At 40.5% G+C, this 27,288-nt stretch overlaps 1 protein-coding gene and 1 long non-coding RNA gene across 7 annotated transcripts in view; both read right to left on the reverse strand.

The window, feature by feature from the left end:
* CPQ (carboxypeptidase Q) overlaps positions 1–1,661 on the reverse strand; it is a 517,628-nt gene extending 515,967 nt beyond the window's left edge. For all 5 annotated transcript variants that reach the window (XM_086695254.1, XM_086695255.1, XM_086695252.1 and 2 more), the window contains exon 1: positions 1,463–1,661. The gene's annotated coding sequence lies outside the window, so the exon portion shown is untranslated. The remainder of the gene's footprint in view (positions 1–1,462) is intronic.
* Positions 1,662–7,879: 6,218 nt separating this feature from the next.
* On the reverse strand, positions 7,880–25,204 carry LOC147571976 (uncharacterized). Of its 2 annotated transcripts, none has more exons than XR_015246537.1 (3): positions 25,071–25,204; positions 16,159–16,357; positions 7,880–8,087 (listed from the first exon to the last, which is right to left on the reverse strand). It is a non-coding gene; the product is annotated as an uncharacterized LOC147571976 (long non-coding RNA). The 2 variants fall into 2 exon arrangements; XR_015246538.1 differs by having other exon boundaries at positions 25,089–25,203.
* Positions 25,205–27,288: the final 2,084 nt, after the last annotated feature.

Below are 27,288 nucleotides of genomic sequence, written 5' to 3' on the forward strand. Positions count from 1 at the left end.
GGCTGGGTTGCACTGGAAACAAGTTAGACCCAGGCCCAGGAGCCTCTGGCAATGCAGAGTAAAATTTTGCCTCTCTTTCTCGCCTCCACCCCGGAGTCTATTATTCTCATCTTGAGCTCCCAGGCCCTTTGGTAACAGATGTGGAAGAGAATAAGGAATGAGCTGCAATTTGCAGAGAAGAAAGTAGGGCCAAGATTCTACAGAATCCCAAACAGATTGGCTGAAGTGAGCAGAATTCCATGAAGTCACCTACAATCTCACCTTTAACACCTAACGAAAGAGAATCCTAGAAGTCTAACTCAGAAAGGGGTCCCACCAACCGTCCTTCATCTTGGAGGTTAAAAAACTGAGACCCAAAAAAGATCAAATGACAAGTCCAAAGTCATCTGGCTTTTCTGGAACTCAAGTCTGGAAACCTATAGAGCCGATGCAGTCACCAATTGTATTAAAGCAGTCAACCACTTGTAGCTTGCAAAGCATCTGCACAGATGTCTCTCATTTTCCCTCTCTGGGCTCCATTCAGTCTCCTTTAGTCACTCACAAATCCGCTAGTACTTGTCTCAGGAAAACTAACAAGATTCTTCACAAACATGAATTCAAGAGAAATGTCTGATTTGACAAGTTACTAAAAGCAGAGTCACGTGTTTCTACCTTTAGATTCACCCTGATCTTTCAGAAATACAGTGAATAATATTATAGTGACAATGATTCTTCAAAAGTCCACACCAGATAGCAAAACGCAAGCAAGAAAAAGCCTGAGCAACACTCACACAACTTTTTGGAAAACGATCCGCTAGAAGATGCGCTGTGAGTCTGTCTCCACTGCCTCCACTTAGTATTTACATCCACTCGTGCATTCCTTCACCGGGCTCTACTTCACAGGCAGGCACGCATGCACTTACTCAGGTGTTAACGCACCAGTTCTAGTTCAAAGGCCCTGGCTCATTCCTTCAATTACTTAAGGAGTACCACCGAGCCGCCCGCCGGTAACAAGCCGCACAGGCCCTGCCCTCCGGGAACCTGGAGTCTGAGTGGAGCCTAGACGTGCACGCCAAAAGCGAAAGCACAAGGTAAAAGGCGAAAAACTCCTCAAAGGACCTGGGCTAAAGCGCCCTGGAGGCCCAGGGGAACCGGGAGTGCAGTCCAGACGAGGGGGTGGGGAGGGCAGCCCCGCGGCCTGGGCCGGCCGGAGGGGCCGCGCTCGCCACAGCTCCGCAGAATCCTCCTCCTCCCTGACGCCGGCGCCCGGCTTCCCGTTTCTGGGCCCGGACTTCCCTCGTCACGGAAGCCGCACGGCCTGCCCGTCTCCCGTGGCCTCCCAGCCCCGTCCGTCAGTCGCTCCCACGAATGAGCGACTTAGAAAGCCATCCCCGGGGCCCGCACCCCCTCAGCCCGCCCGCGGGAAGCGCCGGGGCCTCGTCCCGGCCCCTCCGCGGGCACAGCCGGCCTGCGGCGAACGCACCTGGCGGGCCGCTCGGGGGCGGCGGCGGCGGCGCTGGCGGCGGCACTTGCGGCGGCTGTGCCGGGGGCCAGGCTCGCGGCCCAGCTTTCAGGTGGCGGCTGCCACACCCCTGACGCGCCCGTGGGCCCTTAGTCCCCTGCCGTCGGGTGACTGCGGCCCTGCCCCTCCGCGCCGCGGGCGGAAAGGCGAACAGGGGAGGACGTGGGGGGGGGGGCAACGTGGTGGGGGGGCAAGGAAGGGAGGGGGCAAGTGGGTGGGTAGTGCAAGGGGCGGGAGGCGAGGAGCGGGAGCCGGAATGCCACCTCCAGAAAGCTTTGGAGCCTCACCGAAGTTCTGGCTCCCTTTGGAAAATCGAGAGCCACACGCTGGGTTTTAGGTCCCTAGCCCTTGCTTCTTTATACATGGCCAATGGGGGCTCAGGAGTCGCCCTCAGACCCAGATGGGTCCCGGAGGCCTGGTTTCTGGGCCACAGTGTGTTTGCCAAGGTGCAGCCTCAGGTAGGACATAAGACGTGGCGGACGTGGCATGTGCCGGGCAGGTAGGTTAGGATGGACGGGGCTGTGAAGCCAAACAGAAAACTTGACCGGTTTCTGTCTGTCTCTGAGCCTGGCTAAAGGAGTCTGGAAACCCCATGCTTAGTGAGCTGTCAGATGCTGATTATTAAACTGTGATTCTCCGGGTCCAGCCGGGAAGGACTGCTGGACAAGTGGTGAGGATGATAGCAAGGGAGGTGACCCGAGCAGGGAGATCTGGAAGAGTCGATAATCTTCAGTTTATGCCTTATTTGTATGAGGGTGCCCAAGAAGAAAGGAGACTCATCTGATCACCTGGTGTAGCTTATCTCAACAAGTCACAGGCATTCGTGGTCACAAAGTGTGTGCTCACGTGTTTTCAAGGTTTTCTGTTTTGATGAATTTGAAATTCTTTATTTAACTGCACTGTCATCAAATACAAACCGTCACCTATGTGAAACACGGAGCAGTTCCGGTCTCTCCTCTTAACAATTCAGTCTCTCCTCTTAACCAGAAAATAAAAATAATCTTTTAATTAAAAAGAAAAAAGAGGGAGGGGCGCCTGGGTGGCTCAGTTGGTTGGGCGGTGGACTTCGGCTCAGGTCATGATCTCGCAGTTTGTGAGTTGGAGCCCGGCGTCTGGCTCTGTGTTGACAGCTCAGAGCCTGGAGCCTACTTTGGATTCTGTGTCTTCCCTTCTCTCTATCCCTCCCCTGCACAGACTCTGTGTCTCTCTGTCTCTCAATAATAAACTTAATTTTTTTTTTTTTTAAAAGAGAGGGAGAAAACCACATGCTCACGGGGGGGGGGGGGGGGGGGCAACCTATATATGTGTAACCCTCAATTAACAGTCTCTTTAAACTTTTAATAACCCTGTTGCCCACGTATAACGTGTGAACTCTGAGACATTCAAGGTTCCTTGAAGTTCCTCACAATGTGATCTTGGCCCTACTCTTCCAGGTTCATCTCTTTGGTGCTCTATCCAGCTTCACTGAGTTACTTTTTTCTCAAACTATCTGGGGCAAAGGACAAGATTTTATTGTAACAGTCATGGACTGTAATTTTTGTAAGATACAATTAAAAACTTGCTAGAAAAAGTAAAAACAAGACATAAAAACTACAAGCCCCAGTTTTCATTATGAGTGTACAAGTATAAAGTTACTCTTTCCATTTGTCTTTTTCTTCTAACTTCTAAATGTTTACTCTTGATTTCTGTATTTATCTCATCATGGACTAGTAAAAACAGTTCACAGATTGGCAGTGATGACCATACTTGAAGTGGCACTGTCTTGCTGTTCTTTAAATGTGCCAGATGATTTTAAACTTCTGGGCCTTTGCTCATGTTCTTCCTTTAGTGCTGATCAAAGTTCTTGTCACTCAAGGTTCAACTCATAATGTAATAGTAATAATATCTTAATATTTATCGAGTGCTCTATGCTAAGACTTTTATGCATTCACTATGAATTCTTATGAGCTAGGTAGTATTATTATTATTTCTACTTTACAGAGGAGAACACTAAGGATCAGAGAAGTCAAATCACACAACCAGTGAGGCACAAAGTTAGCATTCTAAATTGAGCAGGCCTGATTCCAGAGCCCATGCAGTCAACCATGATGTTTGGCCCTCCTCCATAAAACCTCCCATTTACTTTGGAATTAAAGTTAATCACTCCTTACTTACACTTCTACCATATATTTTTCCCCGTTGGTTTTCATTCACTTCTGTTTCCTACACTAGGCTTTCAGCTTCTGAGTACAGTGACGTTTGCGTATCTCCATGGCTGTTAGTGTTGCTTTCTCCAACTGGAACGTCCTTTATGCCCTCAATTCTGCTCATCATAGCCACTGGAAAGCAAGCCCTTCCTCATCTTTGTATTACCATATATTTTGTGCTTAGTTCATGCTGTAATTATTTATGTCTGCATCCCCTATTAGACCACAGGCTACCCAGGACATTCAGTTATCTTATCAAAGATGGTTTTATTTATTTAATTGAACAAGAACTTCCATAGCACTTATGATGTGCCAAGCACTATTCTCAGAGCTTTACAATTACCTAAACAGCCATGTAGGGTATGTATTATTTTATCACCACTTAACCCGTGAGGAAACTGAGGCACAGAAAAATTAGTAGGATACTAGTAGGTGGCAGAGTCAGCATTCCAAGCCAGGCAACCTGGCTCCAGAGCTGATTTCTCAACCATCATGTTGTACTGGTTTTCCACCAGACCATGTGGTCTTCCTGCTGAAAACACTTCAGTGGCTTTCTACTCCTCTTAGGATAAAAGTGAAACTCCTTGGTAGGGCCTTTAAAACTCTGTGTGGTCTTAGCTCTGCACTTGCCTCTCCCACCAAGCTTCCTGGCTGCCTTCTAGCCACACTTGTCTTCTTTCCCTTACTCCTGAGGTTCATGCTCTCTCTGACCACAGCACACGTTGTTCCTTGGGCCTAGAATGCTGTTCCTTCACCTTGTTCCTTCCTCAGCCCAAAATTATCCTTCAGGTTTTAGCTCAGGAAAATCTTCTTAGACTAGGTCAATTATCCTAGTATACATTTTTAAAGCATTTTTTGTTTTTAACAAAGTTATCATTTTATATTTTATATGTGAATATTTGACTAAGGTCCGTCTTCCCCGTTCAGCACTGTAAGCTCCATGACCACCGGAACTATCTGATTGGCCAACCTTTATATTCTCAGCAACTACTGGTATCTGACACAGAGTAGGCAGTGAGGAAATATTCAGTGAATAAATGAAGAAATAAATAGTATTCAGAGTGTTATGAAAACTTAGAGTCACAGTATTGTGCTGGTAAATGTTTACCAACCAGAGAGACCTGATTTGTACCATTTGCCAACTTCTATGGTATAAATACTCTCTCCATGGCCAATTTCAAAATGCCAATATGACCTCACACAACGCTGGAGTTGGGAGGTGATGTGAGCACTTGGCTTTGAGAGGCTGTACCAGTTGGCTCCAGTACACCATTGGATGAACACCAAGGTGGTGTGGCTGAGAGTGGTGCACAAAGCCCAGGCAAGCTGCTTAGGGAACTGAGGTGAGATCTGAAATATGAATAGAACACAGGCTTGGGAGGTGGACACGTGTGTGGGACAAACAATTGACAAGGCAGGTGGGGGTTGGAGAAGGAACAAGAAAGGTCAGTGGGGCTGACATGTACATTTGAAAAGAGTGTTGTAAATCTGGGTAAGGTTCAGTCTTTATCCTTATGGGAAGCACCAAACTTGTGTAAGCAGGTGAAGTTAGCATTTTGAAGAGACATCTCTGACTGCCTTTGCCCAACGGGCTGGGCATAGTATGTAGCCACCCAGAGAAGAGATGCTGGTGAACAGAATCAGGACAGAGATGAAGAGAAAGTGAAGGCAGCTGTGAAAGGGAGCCTGGGTGGAGGTGTTTTGCATGGAAATATGGCCCAAACGGTAGTCTCTTGGTGAGCAGACCTAAACTACAGTTTCAGGGAGGTGGGACTTCAGGTGCCTGTGAAGGGAACCAACAACACAAGGCAGTGTTCCTTGTGCTGGAGACCCAGGGACTAGCCTTGATCATAAGCATAGACTTTAAAGACTAGGAGACGAGGACTTGGGGTCTGGTGTAGCCACTTTCTGGCTGTGACGGGTCATTTAAACTGTTTGGGATTTCAGCTTTCTTTTCTGTAAAGAAAAAGAAAACAAAAAGGAGAGTACGATAAAAACACCTCACATGGCAATTCTGGTGATAAAATGAGATTATAAGTCAGGCACCCCTTGGTTTATAAGAGTCGTCTTTAAATGTGAATATGTGTTCCTTTAGGAAACCAGAAGGGATACTTGAGGGGGTGACCAATGAGATCATTCAGACTGAGATACTTAGAGAGTGACAGGGGGTGCTCTTAATAATTCCATCAGCACGAAGGCATAAACTGGAGTGTGGTCATCTTAGTGCTCAAGGGCTCCCCAAGAGGCATGGAGAGTTTTAAAGCACCAGTTTCAAGATCCAGAATCTCAAAGGTCATATTGTCTCCTTCCAAAAGTTGGTTCTCTTGAAAGGTGCCTTTTATAATTGCCTTTCTCCCACTTTCCAAAAGAAAAAATTCCGCTCACATACCCGATGCCTCTCCAAAATTCATTGCCCCGAGAGGAAAGATGGCCCAGAAGCCAAGCTAGAGGACACTTTGGTATTTCCTTTAAACAAAGTTCCATAAACACCTGTGACTCCCATGTATCTCATGAAAATTCAGTTCCAATATCTTACATCTATGTTCAATAATTATTAAATGTATAATCTATTTATATTTTAATAAATTATGTACCACTAGTAATTATAATAATTCAATTCAGAGAAAAAAAATTGTAACACTGGAAACTTTTTAAAAGTTGTTATTTAAATTTCAGTTAGTTAAAATACAGTGTAATATTTCAGGTGTACAATTTAGTGATTCGACACTTCCATACAACACCCGGTACTCATCACAACACGTGCACTCCTTAATCCCTATCACCTATTTCAGCCATCTCCCACTCACCGCCCCTCTGGTAACCATGTTTGTTCTCTATGGTTAACAATCTGTTTCTTAGTTTGCCTCGCTCTTTTTTTTCCACTATGCTCATTTGTTTCTTAAATTCTACATTTGAGTGAAATCATAAGGTATTTGTCTTTGTCTGACTGACTTATTTCACTTAACATAATACTCTGGCTCCATCCATATCACTGCAATTGGCAAGATTTCATTCTTTTGGATGGCAGCACAATATTCCATTATATATATATATATATATATATATATATATATATATATATATATACCCTTTATATATGTATATAAAATTATGTATGTATATATGTGTGTGTGTATATATATATACACATATACATATATATATATATAATTATGTATATACTTTAGCCCTTCAACTGTCCATGGACACCTGGGCTCTTTACAGAGTTTGGCTATTATGGATAATGCTGCTATAAACATCAGGGTGCATGTATTCCTTTGAATTAGTATTTTTTTTATTCTTTGGGTAAACACATAGTAGTGCAATTGCTAGATCATGGGGTAGTTGTATTTTTAACTTTTTGAGGAACCTCCATACTGTTTTTCTGAGTGGCTGTACCAGTTTGCATTCCCACTAACAGTGTAAGAAGGTTCCCCTTCCCCACATCCTGGCCAACACCTGCTGTTTCTTGTGTTGTTGATCTTAGCCATTCTGACATGTGTGAGGTGATACTCATTGTAGTTTTGATTTGTATTTCCCTGATGATCAGTTATGTTGAACATCTTTTATGTGTCTATTGGCCATCTGTATATCTTCTTTGGAAAAATGTCTGCTCATGTCTTCTGCCCATTTTAAATTGGATTATTTGTTTTTTGGACGTTGAGTTTTATAAATTCTTTATATATTTTGGATACTAACTCTTTATCAGGTATAAAATTTGCAAATATCTTTTCCCATTCTGTACGTTGCCTTTTAGTTTTGTTGATTATTGATTGATTCCTGTACAGGTTTTTTTTGGGTTGTTTTGGGTTGTTTTGGGTTGTTTTGGGTTGTTTTGGGTTGTTTTGGGTTGTTTTGGGTTGTTTTGGTTTGGTTTTTTTTGATGAAGTCCCAGTAGTTTAATTTTGCTTTTGTTTCTCTTGCCTCAGGAGACATACCTCGTAAGAAGTTGCTAAGGCCAATATTAAAGAGGTCACTGTCTCTGGGATTTTAATGGTTTCAGGTCTTACATTTAGGTGTTTGATCCATTTTGGATTTATTTTTGTGTTTGGTGTAAGAAAGTGGTCCAGCTTTATTCTTTTGCATATTGCTATCCAGTTTTCCGAACACCATTTGTTGAAGAGACATTCTTTTTCTCATTGGATATTCTTTCCTGCTTTCTTCAAAGATTAATTGACCATATAATTATGAGTTCATTTCTGGATTTTTTATTCTGATCCATTGATCAATGTGTCTATTTTTGTGTTAATGCCATACTGTCTTGATCACTACAGCTTTGTAATGTAACTTGAAATCCGGAATTGTGATGCCTCCAGCTTTGCTTTTCTTATTCAAAGTTGCTTTGGCTAATTGGGGTCTTCTGTGGTTCCATACAGTTCTTAGGATTGTTTGTTCTAACTCTGTAACATAGAAAAAAATTTTAAATTATACTTACATGTGTATTTTTATTGTGGAGAAAAAAATATGATAGAGCAATCAACAAAATATTTTGAAACATAAAAACCAGGGGGATAAAATTCTGGATAAGGGGCATTAGGATGGAAAAACAACTTCATGGAAAGAAAGGAACAGTGTAAATTTTTTTTTTTTTTTACTATTACAAAGAGTTTTTCAAGAATTTTTTTTTAACAGATGATGGTTAGGAACTAACCATTGTAGAATTTAAATACGATTGGATACATTTAGAAGAGTAATATAACAGTTTTGTATTGAAACATCAATATTTACAACCTGCTGGAAACATTATTCTTTGCAACTATTAAACTTACAATAAAATTACAGAAGTAAATGTTTTTTTAAAAATGTGCCAGGGAGTATATTAGCAAAAACATTTGAAGGCCATGGGTTTACATGACCTACAAGTTAAAGTCTACCTCTGCCATTAATTAGCTGTGTAGCTATGGGCTAGTCATTTAACCTAAGCGTTTATTTCCTTATCTATAAAATGGGAAATAATAAAACCGACTTTGCAGATTAGATTGAATAAACTTTGTAAAAATTCCTAGCAAGCCTAGCACTCAAGCTTGGTACTCAATAAATGTTACTCAGTGGTACTCAATATTAATAATAGCTAATATTTCTTGATACTATATGATAAACACTGAACTAATGTAATTTAATTCTCACATTCTATTAGGTAAATTTCTATGAATCACAGATGAGTAAACAGAGGCACAGAGCAGTGTCTTTTTGTCTTTCAAGTACTTTACAAAAAACAGTTGGATAGTGGTAGAGCCATCATTCAAAATCAAGTAGTTTGACTCTAGAGCCTTCCTTTGATACCTAACTTTTCTTTCCTAGAGGCCCCTCTTCTACATCCTACTAACCTGGGTTACTATCAGAATTGAGGAGTAATTCTCTATTTACAAGTGGAACTGTTTGCTCCGTTGGGTCCCTTCTTACCATTTTTCCTCATTGCTGACTTTCTAACCATTTGCATATCATGGCAAAGAAGATGATACCTTTAAGGCATGCTGGGATGAAGGATTGAGGCATTTCATTGCAGGACATGGCCAGCTCAAGTAGTTTCAGTTTCCCCAAGCCTAGCTTGACCATCTTGAGGGCTGAGTAGAATCTGTGCCTCCACAGACTTGCAACTCATTCCTGGTACTCAATATGCCAAGGCACACAGTTTGGGGAGCTCTAATATAGATATATTGAAGAGAAGTCTTTACTCTCTTTTTCCTTTGACATGGGTTTACAGGAATAATTGATGGGTCTCTATTTTGGCAGCTATCCTGGTTAGCTTGGCATTATATAAAAATGTTTCTTTGTCAAAGTTGACATTACCAGAATATTACAGTTAAGGAAAGTATTCTAGTCAGATGCCATCCCTCAACTAACAAAAGTCAACATTACCTTTGTTAACAAGAAAACCAACAGGCCCCAGATGGAGTCACATATGCTGGGCTAAGTCACCAAACCAGGGCTTCATACATAACCTAACTGCAGTTTCAACCTCCCCTGGAAATGTAGTCTTGACAAGTCAGTCAGGAATTTTCTGGTCAGCACCAATGAGGTGATCTGTCACACAGGCCCTCTTTATCTCACCCCTCAAAAGGAAGATGAATTCATCAGCATGATAAGACCTCCTGCCTTCCCCTTAAGGAAAGGTCACCTTACTTGAAACTCTTTTTTTTTTTTTTCTTTTCTAATAACTTCCTTACCCTATCCTCTTTCCTGTAAGACACCTTCCATTTTATACAACTCCTCAGGACCATCTTTCTACTTGCTAGATGGGATACTGCCGGATTCATGAATCACTTAATAAAGTCAATTAGATCTTCAAATTTACTCAGTTGGATTCTTTTTTGTTCAACACCCCAATCCTTCAAAGAATGCAATATGAAGCATTGCTTATTCTCTTTCATCCACTCGTTCCTAACTACTTTGACAGGTGTGTAAAGAAAGAAGTCCCCTTGAATGTGAATGTCTGAAACTTATATCGAAACTCTTATCATTTTGCCTAAGTTTGAATCCAATAGGGGAAAACACACACACACGTCATAATAATTAAAAGCAATACAGGATCAATGGATTTTTTTGCAATCATAGTTCTCTATTCCTATGCAACAGTTTTTCATTAAGATTATATTAAATACTATAGAAGCACTTGGCTGGTTCAGTCAGTAGAGCATGCAACTCTTGATTTGGGGGTTGTGAGTTTGAATCCCACATTGGGGGTAGAGTTTACCTTTAAAAAAGATTATATCAAATAGTATCAAGATTCTGAAGTAAGTGAATACTAAATACCTGTGCGTAACTCCGTGAATTTTACTTATGAATGCCCCTGTATAATCAGCACACCGATCAAAAAACAATATTACCAGTACCACCAAAAGCCCTTCATTCACATATTCCCTTCGAGCCACCCACCCATATTCCCCATATTCCCCATATTAAGGGAATATCTAAGGATATTCCCTTAGACTGACTTCTAACACTATAGATTAGATTTAATCATTTTTGAATTTTATATAAATGGAATCATACAGTTCATATTATTTTGTGCCTGGTTTCTTTCATTTAAAAATATGTTTGATGGAATAAAGATAGATGTATAGACCAATAAACTATAATAGCCAAGTAAGCCCTCGCATAAATGGCTAAATTATCTTTGACAAGGGGCCAAAACCACTTAATGAGGAAGGACAGTGGCTTTAACAAAAGATGATGGGAAAGCTGGACATCTACATGCAAAAGAATAAAATTGGACCCTTACCCTATATCATATACAAAAAATCAACCCAAATGAATTAAAAACCTAAATGTAAGATCTAAAACTATAAAAATACTACAAGAAACTATAGAGAAAAAGCTTCAGGACATTAGGTTTGGCAATTATTTCTTGTGTCTGACACCAAAAGCACACAAAACAAAAACAAAAATAGATAAATTGGACTTCATCAAAATTAAATACTTCTGTACAGCAAAAGACACAATCAACAGAGTAAAACTCTCTGCATACAGAATGGGAGAAGGAGCACCTGAGTGTCTCAGTCAGTTTAGCATCCAACTCTTAGTTTCAGCTTGGGTCATGATCCCAGGGTCATGGGATCAAGCCCTGCATCAGGCTCCGCACTGACAGCATGGAGCTTGCTCAAGATTCTCTCTTTCCCTGTCTCTGTCTGCCCCTTCCCTGCTCACACATGTGTACTCCCTCTCTCTTTCAATATAAATAAATAAATTTTAAAAAAAAAGGAATGGAAGAAAATATTTGCAAATCATATATCTGGTAAAAGGCTAATACCCAGAATATATAAAGAAATACAACTTAACAAAAAACAACTGGGTTGAAAAATGGGCAAAGGACTTGAACAGACATTTCTCCAAAGATAATTAATAATCAAATGGCCAATAAGCATATGAAAAGATGTTCAACATCACTAATTGTTAGAGACCTACAAATCAAAATCACAATGAGATACCACCTCACACCCATTAGGATGGCTACTATTAAAAAAAAACAAGAAATGTTGACAAGGATATGGAAGAATTGGAACTTTTATGTACTGTTAGTGGGAATGCAAACTGCTGCAACCACTATGGAAAACAGTATGGTGGTTCCTCAAAAAGGTAAAAATAGAATGCATAGGAGCCAGATATCCACTTCTGGGTATATATCCAAAAGAATTGAAGGCAGAATCTTGAGAAGATTATTTGCACACCCATGTTCACAGAGGCATTACTCATAAGAGCCAAGTGTCTATCAGTGGAAGGATAAACAGAATGTGGCATATACATATAAAGGATATTATTCTGCCTTAAAAAGGAAGAAGATCCTGTCACATGCTACATTGTGGGTGGACTTTGAGGGCATTATGCTAAGTGAAATAAGTCACGCAAAAAATACTGTATGGTTCCACTTATATGAAGTATCTAATGTAGTCAAACTCATAGAAACAGAAAGTAGAATGGTGGCCGCCTGGGGCTAGCTGAAGGGGGAAATGGGGAATTGTGTTTAATTCAGTTTTGCATGATGAAAAAGGTGTGGAGATCTGTTGAATTACAAGGTGAATATTTACCACTACTGAACAGTACTTAAAAACGTACACTTAATAAACTTTATATTACATGCCTTTACTACAATTAAACATCTAAAGATTTTTAAACGTTTGAGAGACTTAATATTATTGTACATAACTATGATTCATTCATTCTCATTGCTATATATATTCCATTAGGTGCATATGCCACAATATATTTGTCCATTCTACTGTTGATGGACATTTGGGAAGTATGTAGTTTGTGGCTATTGTAATTAGTGCCATACATAGCATTTGAAAATGAGGCAAATAAAAATCTATCAGAATTTTAGAGCTTCGAAGGCACTCACAGAGCACTCATAATGTATTTTAAATATGTTAAAATATTCTCCATCCTTGCTCTCAGCTTGTATAGCCAACTGCTACCTTAACTTCTCCCTGTGGATATCTAATAGACATTTCAAACATATCATGCCCAAATATGCTTTACCTGCAATCTTCTTCACATCTATTGGCAACTCTATCCTTCTAGTTGCCCAGAACAAACTTTGTTAACATCTTGACTTCTTTCTTTCACACTCACATCCAAGGCATCAGTAAATAATGATGGCTGTACCTTCAGAGTAAATCCAGAATCTGACTACTTTATATTATCTCTACTGTTACCATATCACAACACCATCATCTCTGCTTGGGTTATTGCAATTACCCGCTTAGACAGACTGCACTTAGCCCATGCCCCTTCCCATCTTTTCTTTCACCACCCAATCTATTCTCATTACAGCAGCTAGAGGGACCCTGAGGCATTTTATATTTTCCAATAGCAGCCAGAAGAATAACTCTCATCCCATGTACTCTTCTGCAACGTGACTTTGCCACCCCCCAACTAGAAGTGGAATCTAAATCACCTCTTATGAATCCAGGCTAACATCTGAGACTTGCTTGAACAATAGAATGAGGCAAAATGGCTAGTTCATAAGAAGCCTTGCAGCATCCACTTAAGACCTCCTAGAATGCTCACCTTTGCAATGCTGCCCCTGGGAACCCAATTTCCATATTTGAGAAGCCCAAGTTATATGAGGATGTTCCAGTCAATGCCTGAACTGAGGACCCAACCTACAGCCAGCATCACCTACCATCTGACTGGAGATCTCAAGGAAGAGCTGCCCAACTGTGCCCAGCCAATTCACAGAACCATGAGAAATAATAAACTGTTTTAGGTCACTAAGATTTGTGGTGGTTTGTTGCACAGCAATAGGTAATAGGAATAGAACTTTTCACAGTGAAAGTCAGATAATGTCATTGATCTGTTCAAAACCCTCCAGTGGCTTCCCATTGTGCCCAGAGTAAGAGCCAAAGTGCTTATAATGGCCTGCAAGATACTGCATGATGTAGCCTACATCCCTTCCTCACTTCTCCATGGTTACTCGCTCCAGCTTTACTGCCATCTTTCTTGCTACTCCCTAAACACTCCTGCATTAGGGACTTTGCACTGGCTACTCATCTTCCCTAGACATCTAGTTGACCATCTCTCCTCACTCACTTTCTTGAAGAGTTTTCTCACATCTCCATGAGGCCAACCCTGACCACCAATTTAATACAATTTAATCCAGTCCCTCCCCACCCCAGAACTCCCAATTACCCTTACCCTCCTCTACTTGTTTTTCCACAGCACTTTTTGCTAACATAGTATGTAATAGTATTTATTTATTATGCTATTGTATACTTTCCGGAAGTCCCTCAAGGACGGGGAGTTTTGCTTTATTCCTTTACCTACTGTGTTCTCATCATGTAAGACCATATCTGACACATAGTAGGACTCAAAAAATGTTTGTATTGTATGTCCTAATAATAGCTGAGACTTAGTTAACCAAGATAGCCATGAGGGTAAGGTAAAGGTGACTAGCAGAGCCATGTAAGAAGAGAGAGGTAAAAATAAGTACAGGGGAATGGGTTATATTTCCAGAATCCTAGTCACTGCCCATTCCCCCACTCCTAGCTTTCCGTGCAAGGTGAAAAATATAGGGTGGAGACCAAGTTTGGAAGAAAACATTCAGCTCATGTAAGAAACCCAAGATGGTTACATGTCATATAAGTCAAAGCCAATGCAGGAGTTGAGCTAAACTCCATTATAATACTGTTCCTAATTACAGTGAATTGCAGCCAAATTACACTTCCCAAAACCAAATAAATATACAATATACCAGGTGGTAGCCCTGTTTCAAACCAGAGTTTCAAAGGAATTGCTTGGTATTTGTTTTGAACATGCTGTTCTGCAATTATCTGATTAACAATTCAGTTTTCCCAGAATTGCAGAACCAAATTCATTTTTTTCTTGATATTATTGGTCATGAGATATTACTATACCTTTAAAATATAGTTAGCTCTAAATTATTAGCCCAAAAAAGTAAACCTGACCCTTCAGGTCAATAGAATATTAATTTTGAGTTGTGTGTAAACATGTAGATTAGAACAAAAAAAGTCATCACAGAAAGAAAGATGTATTTGAGTGCTTTAAAAAAAATTATACAGCCTCCATATTTGAAAAAAAAGTCATGAAATACAAATGACTAATAAACAAAAATATTCAATTTCACTGGTAATCAAAAAAGGCAAAGTTAATGATAAACCTTTCTATGCAAGGTGCCGAATTATTTTTAATGCTGACAATGATGTGGGCTTTCTCATACATTGCAGATGAGAATATGTATTAGCTGTACATTTCTAGATCAGTTTAAAAATAAGTACAAAAAATAACCCAATATACAAAGATGTTTTAAAATGTGTATTTTTTTTAGCCATGGTAACACTAGCTGCTGAGACATTGGCCCAAAAATGTAGTATAATGGCTCAAACAAAATAGAGTATTTCTTGTTCATAGGATATTCCTAAATTATTTCAGGTCTTGTGTGTGTGTGTGTGTGTGTGTGTGTGTGTGTGTGTGTGTGTGTGTAAAAGAGAAAGAACAGCAGAGAGAGATGCAGGGACAGAGGAAGGGAGAGGGAAAGAGAGATGCTCTATACGATTATACAATCATTCAAGAATCTGGAAATTAATGGATCCTTGGCCCGATTCAATGGAGATGTCCAGGGGTCATTCTGCAGAAGTAGAAAAAGTATAGAGAAGTGTACATGTAATGTTTTATGGGGATGCCTGGAAGTAACTCACATTCCTCTGGATAGAACTCAGCTATGTGGGCACATTTCACTGTGAGGGGACTGGGAAATGTGGTCTAGTTGTGTGCCCAGAAAGAAGAAACAATGAATGGGTTTGCTGAAAAGTTAGCACTCTTTGTCACATTCTTTTACCTAATAATGTACTTCTAGAAGTCTATTCTAATTCTAAGGACATCGAAATATATAACAGATTAGTTTGGTGTAGCAAAACACCAACAATACATCATATGACTAATGATACCAACTAGCTCACAAGTTTCAGTACATTCAAAGAGTGAAATATACAGCAATTTAAAATTAGGCCTACAAATAATTTTTCTTAACATGGAAAATATCAGCATTAATTTTAAATTAAAAGCCTTAATAAAGGCCTTATTTGTAGCACTTTATATGTGTGTGTGTGTATATGATATATATGATATATATTATATATATATCATATATATATATCATATATATATGTCATATATATATATATCATATATATCGTATATCTTCCCCTAAATAAGGATATGATTAAGTAGGTAATACATTCCTTTCTGTGTAATGTTCTACTTATGTTATGCTTACAAGGATTACAATGGAAAAATGCTTCTTTTATGTTAAAGTCTAAAGCAAGAAAAATGCTTTATATGATTATAACTATGTAAAAAATAATCATGAAAAACATAGGATAAAATGTACCGAAATGCAACAATGGTTTGTCTTTGTGTGATGAGATGAATGCATTTATTTCTTCTTTTTCTGTATATGAAATTTCCATTTTTTTCTAGAAATAACTCTTATTACTTTATATTGGAAAAACTTACCTTCTCAAACAGGCTAATAAGTTGAGTGAATCCTTTAATAAAGTTGAATCTCTGCTGTAAAGTGGGTGGTGACAATCCTAGAAATGGAAGTTAGAGCTTCCTTGAGTTCTCTGCCCCTTAGGAGAGAGGTGATGAAGGGAGGAATTGGTAGTCATTGGCATTGTTCTTGTCTCCCCGAAGGCTGACTGGTACAGGAACCCTTGAACATGGCAGTATGGGAGAGGAGAGGACACCAAGGAGCATCAGTGACTGGTGCTGAGAGATCCCCAAAATGTTGGCATAAAGCCCCTGCTTTACGTATTCTTCCAGGGCCCCTATTCTATACTTCCCTATCCTGTTCTTGTGACAAGAGGTGGTAGTAATTGAGAAGCAAAAAGGCAGAAGCACATGGCTTTTCCCTAGTGTGAGCAAGAAATCTAGCTGCTTTATCTGACTTCACAAAGATTGCTTGTTACAATAGAATAACAACTAGACTAACTCTCAGAAGACCTACACTACTAAGTATGTGATTCCAGCTCTAACTCCAATTCTAGACTGCTTATAGTCCTCCACCGTGCCAGGGTGCCTCATGCCTCTATGCCTTTCGTCACTTCTGGAGTACTGCTGGCAGACATCCAGCCCGCAGCTATTAGCCCTCTTCCAGAATTTCCTTTGTTGCAGGTTGTCTTATTCATTGAGTACTTCTTTATTTTTTAGCACACACACAAAAAAAAGGTTGTGATGCATGACCGAAAGATGGAAGAAATTGTAAGAACAGTGGAATTGAGTGACTGTGCTCAGGCAAGAGACAGTGGTCGAGAGTGATTAATGTATAATCAAAAGCTGAGTGTGGAAGCCAGAGCACTCCTGTGGTAGCATATAAAGAGGCTTTCATTGCCTATACAGGAGAGAAGAAAAAGCTGATGACCCTCCTTAATCATTATAGGATAGCTTCAAAGAAAGTAAAATTCTCTATGTAGGCAGGGCTGCTATACACAGATTAGGACTCTGGATGGCCAGTGCTGGACTTTGTACTAGAATAGGGGATTGTAACCCAAAGTTGATGCAGGATCTGGCTAATATATACCAGCAGGAGTTCAGGAAATATGGGACTGACCTCAAAGGTGCAGGGATCCAGAAGAGTAAAACATAGAGATGAATAAGGAAGAGTTTGTCAATTCTGGTAGCACTTTCCACTGACACAGGATTTAATACGAGGCAATGACCTCAGAAGATGAATCTAATATGTGGCTAACTTAGCTTTTTAGGAATCTTGGAAAAAGTGATGGACCACACCAAAGGAAATACAAATGCCAGAGCTGCCAATGCAGATGGTGGAAGAATGGATTAAAAATCCAGACAGATTACCGAATAGATCCCAGAGATTACCAGATAGATACATAAGTTACCAAAAGCAAGAAAGCCCACCAGTCAACCATTTACCAAAGCAACAAGGATGCATTGATGAGAGGGGCACTCTCTCATGACAAACTCAGTAGTAGCTACTGTCTGTGGGCCAGGTAGGAGGTGCTGTTAGGGCATTGATCTCCTAAGAGGAGTGATAGAAACAAACCCAAGGTAACAGCGTCCAGGCAGTGGCGATTACATATCGGAAGAAGGTGGGTACAGTTATTATAATGTAGAAACTGTGGCACAATGCAAGGCACAGAACAAACTACACAGGAAATGGATACTAGAGAATTATTAGAATTGGGCACAGAAGGAGACATTCTTGGAAGAGGGAACTGAGTACACAAAGACAGGGAGGTGTGAAACAGCATGACCCATGTGGGGATTCAATGTAATGAGTGTGTAGAGGAGGAGATGCTATAGACAGTCAGGAGAGGATCAGATCCAAGACTGTTTAGAGGTCAGAGTGTGGACCTAATCATAAAAGCTACAGGGAGCCATTAAAGTATTATATAAGCAAAATAATGGTACCTTTAATCCCAGTTTCAGGACAATGCAACCATGTTTCCACAGTAGCTAAAGAAGTGTTCTAAAAGATCATCTCAGTCAGCTATTGATGTATATATAACAAACCATCTCAATGTTATAATACCATATTCATTTATTCTTACATGTCTGCGGGTTGGCCAGGCCTATCCAGGCTGAGCTTGGCTGGTTGCTCTGCCTCAATCTGCAAATCTAACTGGGATCAATTCCTTCTTGTAAGGGGCTCAGATTTGCTCCATGTTTGTTCATTCTGGGGCCTGAAGGGGGGGCTGCTTCTCATCCTCCTTGGTGTAGTTGACTATCCAGGGCATCTCCTTCCCATGGCAATGGCAGAAGCCACTGAGGGCAGGCAGGAAATGTGATGTCTCTTAAGGCTGAGGCTCAGAACAGGCACATAGTGCTATCCATCCCCATTGCATTGGCCAAAGCAGTTTAGATGGCTAAGTCCAAAGTTAAGAGACCAGGAAGTACATTATGGCCCTAGTGAAAGGAACTACAAACTCACTTTTTAAGAGTGTAGATACAGGGAGAGGTGAAAAATTGGGGTCAATTATTCAATCTACCTCAGAGGTCATTTTTACTCAATACTTAGAAGCTACATGGTATAATAAAAAGAATATCAATTGTGGAGCCAGACAAGCACTTAATAGCTCCATGGCTTTCCATGAGTTATTTAAAATTCTTCAGACATGAGTTTTCTCATCTACAGAATCTAGATTGATACCTCCTTCATCTTCTAAGTGATTACAAGTATTACATGTGATATTGTCCATGGGTGTGCACTTTGGGCACCAGTACTAATTAGGACCTCTCTGACTAGCAGTTATATCTAGTGTGCCGTGACTGTATTAATAAAAACTATGGGGAAGGAGATCAACAGTTGGACTTTGGTGCTGCAAAGTTACCATATTGGAGAGAAACAAAAATCCAGCAGAACCCAGAATGCATGTCCCAAGATGCCTATTAACACCCTCTCTGTGGGCAACGACAGCCATTTGTCTTTGAGGAAAGATGTATCTCCCAAAAGAAAGGCCAGCCATTTGCTAATATGTGTTTGGTCTGATCAGCCTTTTACACATCCACTCTGTTCTTTGGCACCTTCAATTTTTGGTTCATGAAAAAGAGGGGTATTTACCCCAGAGGGATCTAGGACAAAACTGGGCAGGAAGGACACAAATGGTAAAAGCTCCTCCTGACATTGCTTTTGAGTTGTTTTCCCTGAATCTGCTGCTCCTGCCCTGTCCAGATGGCCTCCCTTAGCGAAAGGATTGTGCCAAAGATAATACCCAAAGTGCCCTTATTTATCTTCTCAGATTGAGACCGACTGGCCCAACATCACATCGCTCTTTGAACTCAAACCTCTTGAGTCCCACAACAATGCTCTTTCTCCTGTTGGTATAAATTAGATAGGCAAAAGGCTAAGCTGCTATATAAAAGATCACCAAATATAGTGGCTCCAATAGTACTGAGAATTTCTTTTTCATATAGCCCAGAGATGGGCCAGCAGTCTAGAATGGGTTAGAGGCTGTGATCCTTGTGGACTTCCAGGAGTCCAGGTTCCTTCTGTCTTCTTACTCCAATATCCTTTAGCAGCCCTTCCCAATGGAGTTTTCAGAAGAGAATTAAGTTTTAATGCTTTAAAGCATCCACTGTGTTAATGAATTAACTTTTCTCCTAGGTATCTAGAGTAGTATAGCTTTGTACCATCCTTGGAATAATGGAGATAAGAGTTACTTAACTCATTTTCTGTAAGGCTTAATTCTCTTACAGAAACCAGTTGAGATAGGCTGCTAGAGTATGGTTCTTATCCTATAGTTGAAGACGGACCCCAGCACCATATCTGTACATTCCAATCTATAGGAAGGGAAACCAGAGAAATGGGAGAAAGGAGATTCTTTAAACAGTGTAACTGGGAAGTTGTATACATTACTTTTGCTCACACCTGATTGGCCAAAATATAATTTCATGGCCAAATCTAATCACAAAGGTGCTAGGGAAAGTAGTTTTCTAGCTTGGCAGCCATATGCACAGTTAAATCTTTTGGGGACTCTATTACTAATAGGAAGGAGGATGGAATAAACATAGAGATAGTTATCAACCTCTGCCACATGTGACTATTCTCTAGACAGTAAGTTTCATGAAAACAGGAACTGTGTCTCATTCACTAAGGACAAATAAGTATATTTTTCAGCATAGTATCTAGAACATAGAAGACCCTTAATGACTTTGATTGGAATTCCATTTACTTATATCACGTTGAGGTAATTCAGAGGAGTGTCTTAAGGTATGATTTTCAAAAGACCCAGGGACTAAATACTTCAGTGAAAACTTATTTAACATTTTCTTTTTGTATGTGTGGAGGATGAGGGTAACCTTGACTTGTTCTGAGCTAAGTTTCTCTTTGTTATTTTAAATTTTGATTTACTTTGACTTTCCAAATCTTCAGGATCAACTTTGTGGACTTTCATAAGCCTGAGGAAGAAAACATCTCTCCTCCACTGGGACACAAAGGGTACTGTTAGTATATAACAATTATGTGGAACAAAGGAGCTGATATTTGTAAAAAGCATATTAGAATGGTGCCTGGCACATAATGAGTGTTGTATAAGTGTCATAGATGATAGAAGATAGTCGGAGAAATGGAAGGTAGGCAGGAAGGTGGAAGAAAGGGATGAATACGCCGAAAAACAAGCCAGCGTTTTCCCCATATTTTGGAATAGCTTATAACATTTTCTCCTAAAAGCAGAAACAGTCCCTAGGCCTCTATGGCAGGAGACATCTCACCAGACACCTGAAGATTCATTTCCCTGCTTGGCTAAACTTGGATGTACTTTGCCTACTATATGTGCTATGGTCAAACTAACTGCTTACTAGGCTCTTAGGGGAAACTAAAATGACAAGCGAAAGTGGGCCAAAGTAGACACTGGTTTAACAGGGCCTGACTCAGAAGGAGGCCAGTGCCACAGCAAGAAACTCTAGGATGTCTTATAGAAGCCTCAGACCTAGTCTTCTAGGGTCATTCTCCCACATATTAGGGGTAATCTAGCACACAGAATATTCCAGGATAGAAGCTATCTTGGTCATGTAATATGTGTCCATTCCCTGGTTTTGGTATAGGTGATTGTGATGGATGCATGGTTTTGCCCACCATGCATCCATTCTCTTTTTTTGGTAATAGCACTTTGCTGCCCTTCTAGGGATCCTCAGTTCTCCCTTTCTACATGATTCTGATACAGTTGTGCCTAGCCCCTACCAGAACCAGAATAACCACTCAGATCATGCCTTCTTTCTGACTATGCGATTGATTTATGAATGGGTATATGATTCAAACTGTTCTAGAGTCATCCTTAAAATTTAAGATAGACAATGGAAGAAAGAGGGGAGATTCTTCTGGAGAGATGAAGGAAAGTAGAAGTTGCTCTACTTGAAAACATTTCTCCTAGCCCTAGAAAGGCCACATGTCGTCAAAAAATGTAGCCAAATCAAAGGGGAAGGCAGAGTTGAGAACACATCAGATGGGAAGTAATGATACTATTTGAACCCCAAGATCCAGTTGTGCCTGAAGCTAGATTTTCCCCTTTCAGCTACATGCACCAATGCATTCCCATTTTTAATTAAGCTTATTTGAGTTAGAATGTCTGTCATTTGCTTCCAAGAAAGTTCTAATTTACAAAGTGCCTGACTTGATTTGGTTACTCTAACAGCTCCTACAGTTCTAGGATGGCCAGGCAGCTAAGGGCCTATAAACAGCTCCTACAGTAATGTCCCAGTGCTTCAGAAAACTGCTCCATGTTCCACATTGTACTTTCTACTCTTAACCCTCTTTGTCTAGCTCCTTATTTCTACTCCTGTCCTGTGGTCTAGTACCTGGATCTCCTTGGATTGATACTTCATGGTACATTGAGCCTGACCTTCTATTTCAGTCTTACCCTGAATGTAGTTCTCCCCAAATCCTGGAGTGTGCCCTTTTTATCCAATGGGCCAGTGTTTCCAACCTCCGCACCCAGCCCAGGGCCCCTGAGCCAGACATCTGTCCCAGAGCAAGAGCCACTGACTCATTTTGTTTCCTTCAGTGGGCCCTGCAGCCAATCTTCCAGGTCCCCTTAGTACATATTCACTTTCTTTTTGATGTTCCTGCCCTTGGCTTCAACTTGCTATTCAGGAAACCCAGAGATCAAAACCTCCTCCCTAGCCCACCAAAATATTCATACTACTTTCCTCAGATTTGGTAGTAGGGATTTTTGCTGGGAAATGATAAGAAAGAATAAACTTTTCTAAAGAGGTTAGTCATTCAAATAAAGAAGCCCTAAAAATCTACATTGCATAAGACACTCTGACCACAAAAAGAAGAATGTAAGGCCTTATGAGAATATGTCCCTATAATGGGCTCAATTATGTCCGCTCAAGAATTCATATGTTGAAGTCTTAACCCCCAGGGCCTCAGAGTGTGACTATATTTGGAGATAAAAATCTTTAAAGAGGTAATTAAGTTAAAATGAGATCATTAGGGTGGGCCCCAATCCAGTATGACTGATGCTCTTACTGAAAGAAGAGAGTAGGACACAGATACACAGAGGGAAGATGGTATGAAGGCACAGAGAGAAGACAGCCAGCCATCTGTAAGCCAAAGAAAGGGTTTCAGATGAAACCAGCCCCGTGGACACCTTGATCTTGAACTCGTAGCCTCCAGAACTGTAGGAAAATACATTTTCATTATTTAAGCCCCTCAGTCTGTGTACTTTGTTATGGTATCCCTTGCAAACTAATACAGTTCCCTACTAATTATTAGTGACCTGGCATCTCTCCTCATCGAATCCTTTGTGAAAGAACATAGGAATCTTTTCCTGATTCTCTCAAAAAGATAATTCATATATTTGTGCAATTACCACTAACCACTTATAACTTAGCTAGTAACTAAGGAATACATCTGGGGTCTCAGTCACTTGTGGGAGAGGAAACTAAAGTGGCAGCCTTCTTTTCCTCCAGAATCAAATATGGTCCCTCTTCCTCTTCTTCTTTCCCTTCTTCTCTTCTTGAATAATCTGTGCAAAAGCCATTGGATGCAACTGAGCAAGCAAAGTGTAGTGTTGGGGGTTAGGGGGATAATAAGCTGTGGTGGTGGCCCAGAGCAGGGCGCAAGAGCCTGAGTGGGAGGAGTAGGATATCCATATAAGGGCTAAGCTTAGCACAGGGTAGCCTGACCAAGAAGAGAAGGGCATTTATGTCCTAGTGTGAAGAGTTGAAACTGAACAGAGTAAGGTGAGGCTCCATGTGGGAGGGTGACCCCATGTGGGGTGTCATAGCCAAAGCAAGGTGAGGAGGGTGTCCCTTCCCCCCAGGGATGCAACCCAGTGTAAGCAATGAAGTCTTAGCAGAGTGAGGAAGGTATCCATTTAGCAAGGTGGCTCAGCCTGGTGTCAGAGGACTAGAAGGATGAGGAAAGCATTCACATGGGATAGGAGGGGGGGCACTGGTATGGTTATGTTGGAGCACCAATGGGGTGAGGAGGATGCCCACAAAGAAGGGTGGGCTGGTATGAGGTGGCAAGACTTAAGCTGCATACATGGGGCATCCATGTGGTAGGTCAACCCAGTGTGGGGTGTTGGAACCCAAGCAGTACAGAAGGCAGATAGGAGGTTGGTTATATAGAGTTGGATTGATTCAATAAATAAATATAGTAAGAGCAATGACAGCTAGGTGTCTCACTATTGGAGAAGGAAATTACAAATATGGCAAGAGAAAATCAGAACCCTGTGCTGGTGATGTGAACACAGAGGTTTAAGATGAGAGAGAGAGAGAGAGATGGATAGAGATTATAGATAGATGGCTAGACAGATTTTTTTAAAATGTCAAAGTGTACATGTACACATCTGCACATTCCCCAGCTTTGTGCACTGAGAGCATCTGGGAGCAGTGACACTCCAATAGCAATGAGCATACTGAGGGCATAGATTTGAGTTTCTAAACACTATTCTCCACTAAAGAACATAAAAGAATCTTGGATAAATGGCTGATTCTAGAACTGGGCTAAGGAAAGCACCAGATAAGCCTGAAACCTCTTTTGTACCAAAAATTTCAAAAGTAATCAAAGAATTTAGAAACACGTCACACCCAAAGTATACAGAAGCCAGCTTGAAGGGACTCCCACTAGCCAAATATGGAACAATATTAGCATGAAAATAAAGACGGTGACTGATTATATAACCCATTAAATAAAATAGAAATCTGTGAGTCCATACTCCTATAAATAAATTGCAAATAACAATAACAGATATGATGGAGCATCAATCCCATCAGCAACTTTCTCTCACATGCTTCAGAAAAGAAAATTATTTTTACTGCAAATTTTCTGCAAACTTGGGATCTTTTCCAAATTAAAAAAAAAAAAAAAAGTTCAAGAATGCAGGACAACTGGCCCAGTCTCTTCAATAAATTTGTGTCATGAAAAAAGGGGTAGATTAAAAGAGGCTTGTGGGACATAACAAGCAGATGCAAACATGGTCCTGGCTGAGATTCATTTTTGGATAAACAGTGATAAGGCACATTTTGGAGACAATCGGGCAATGTAAATATAGTTTATTATTAGATGAGATGAAATGTGCTGAAATGGAAAAGTGGAGATCATTGATCACAAAAGGAAAAAAAAAACAGGAAATAAAATAGAACAGTAGTATATATCATGATCTCGTTTTTTTTTTTTTTTAATTTTTTTTTTTCAACGTTTATTTTTGGGACAGAGAGAGACAGAGCATGAACGGGGGAGGGGCAGAGAGAGGGAGACACAGAATCGGAAACAGGCTCCAGGCTCTGAGCCATCAGCCCAGAGCCTGACGCAGGGCTCGAACTCACAGACCGCGAGATCGTGACCTGGCTGAAGTCGGGCGCTTAACCGACTGCGCCACCCAGGCGCCCCTCATGATCTCGTTTTATAGAAAAGAGAGAAATATAAATAAAGTTCTGGAAGGATAAATACTAACCTTAGCGCTGGTACTTACTGAGGGGTGGGAATACTTTTGTTCTGTGATTTTTGCTTGTCCTTATTTTCTGATGTATGACAATGGACAGGCTCTGATTTTGTAGTAGTAAAAGATAATCTTTAAAAATAAAATTTAAATAACAGAATTAAATAATACTCACATTTGTATCAGCTGGGACATGTTGATGTTCCAGAAGACATATGGGCAAAGTGTCTGAAGCAACTTGTCTGTAGCATAGGGTCCCTAACTCTGCTATATGTGTCTGAGAGGTGCCAAAGGGGTGTGTATGGCTGTACCAGACCATTAAAATTTTTTATTGTTTATTTATTTGTCTGGGGAGAGAGAGAGCACAAGCAGGGTAGGGGCAGAGAAAGAGAGGGAGAGAGAATCCCAAATAGGCTCCTTGCTGTCAGCGAAGAGCCCAATGTATGGCTCAAACTCACAAACTGTGAGATCATGACCTAAGCTGGAATCAAGAGTCAGATGCTTAACTAAGCCACCCAGGCACCCCTGTACCAGTCCATTTTAAATACCATATAGAAATGCCTCAGTTATCTTGCTTGCAAAATGGGTACTCTAATACCCTTCCTCAGGAGGAGATTATCGGGAGTATTATAGGAGTTAATATATTTGTAAAGTGCTGAATAAATTATTAATAGATACCAATAGCACCTCATTTATACAAATACAAAATTTGTGATCATCTGTTTTTTGTTCTGTAAAGAAAATGAAAAAAAAAAACACAAGCAGATATAGCTTCCCAGACAGTAGTCCCCCTGATATATACCCCCCGCCCACAAGATGCCTGAAACCACAGATGGTACTGAACCCTATTATTTTATGTTTTTTTATACAAACATACATATGATAAGGTTTAATTTATAAATTAGGCACAGTACAAAATTAATAACTAAACAAATAGAAAAATAGAATAATTACAATATACTATAATAAAAGTTATGTGAATGTGGTGTCACTCTTGAAATATCTTACTGTACTCACCCTTCTTCTTGTGATGATGTGAGATGATGTAATGTGTTCTGATGAAATGAAGAAAGCTGAATGTCATAGACATTGTGACATAGCATTAGGCTATTGTTAACCTTCTGATAACACGTCAGAGGAGGATCACTTGCTTCCCAGACCAGGGATGACCATGGGTAACTGAAACCACAAAAAGTAAAACCGTGAATAAAAGGAAACTACTATATTTATTTTATGAATTCTTACAGTGTACTTTCTGTATGCTACACACTATTCTAAATGCTCTACAAATGATACATTTTTAATCATAATAATCATCATAATAATCATCATAATAATCCTAGGAGGAGGGTAATCCTGTCCCTCCCCCATAGTATAGATGAAGGAATTGAGCCACAGAGGAGTTAATTAACTTGTGGAAAGTCACACAGCCAGTAAGAGCCATGGACAGAATTAGAACTAGGCAGTCCAAACTCTGTCTCAACCAAGGGTGTCACTCTTACCAGCACATAACCAAGTACAGGAGAGAACTTTAATTTATATACCAATTGCCTTCCAAAAGTTCACTTGTAAGCCAATGTTTCAAGTTCTAATCAATTTTCCACCAAAACAATATTGTAAATTAGGTTTGGTTCCTAAGCCAACCTATTTATATAGACCAAATATATTTAATTCACAACATGGCTGATTCAGAACAACCATGGCCTCAAGGTCAGTGTCCCTCTGGGTAGAGGATGGGGAATAGGTTTCATCTTCTGACCTGGTTCCAATCAATTACTTGTGGCTACAGGGAGTGCTGTCTGGAGAAGAATTCTGAAGTTGGCCTTAGCAGGAGAGCATACTGGGATCAATTAATGATGTCACCATGAATGGAGAAGTAGGAAGAGGGCCCCAAAGCTGGGCACTGGCCATTTGCACTCCAGACCCTTTTAAACACTGACACTAAGCTGGAAGCTAAGGTTTGCAACTTGAAGTCTGGACACTTCTCAGTCTTGAGCCCTGAGGAGTCCAGGGAATGGGGAAAAGGGATGGGGCAGGGATTCTGACAGCAAAGGGGGAGGCAGAGACAGCCTGGGGCTTTGGGGATAATGTGGGAGGGCCTGGTGAAATCAGTGGCTAGAGCTCCTCTAATGGGGTGACAACCGCAGAATTATGGGTAACTCCTAAGTCGAATATTCCTGCGTCGGCCCCTGTCCTTCCTCACATTGCAGGCATCACCCCAGTGATCCACACA

Source organism: Puma concolor, chromosome F2, assembly GCF_028749965.1.
Source record: "Puma concolor isolate L17-30 chromosome F2, mPumCon1.1.hap2, whole genome shotgun sequence".
NCBI lineage: Eukaryota > Metazoa > Chordata > Mammalia > Carnivora > Felidae > Puma > Puma concolor.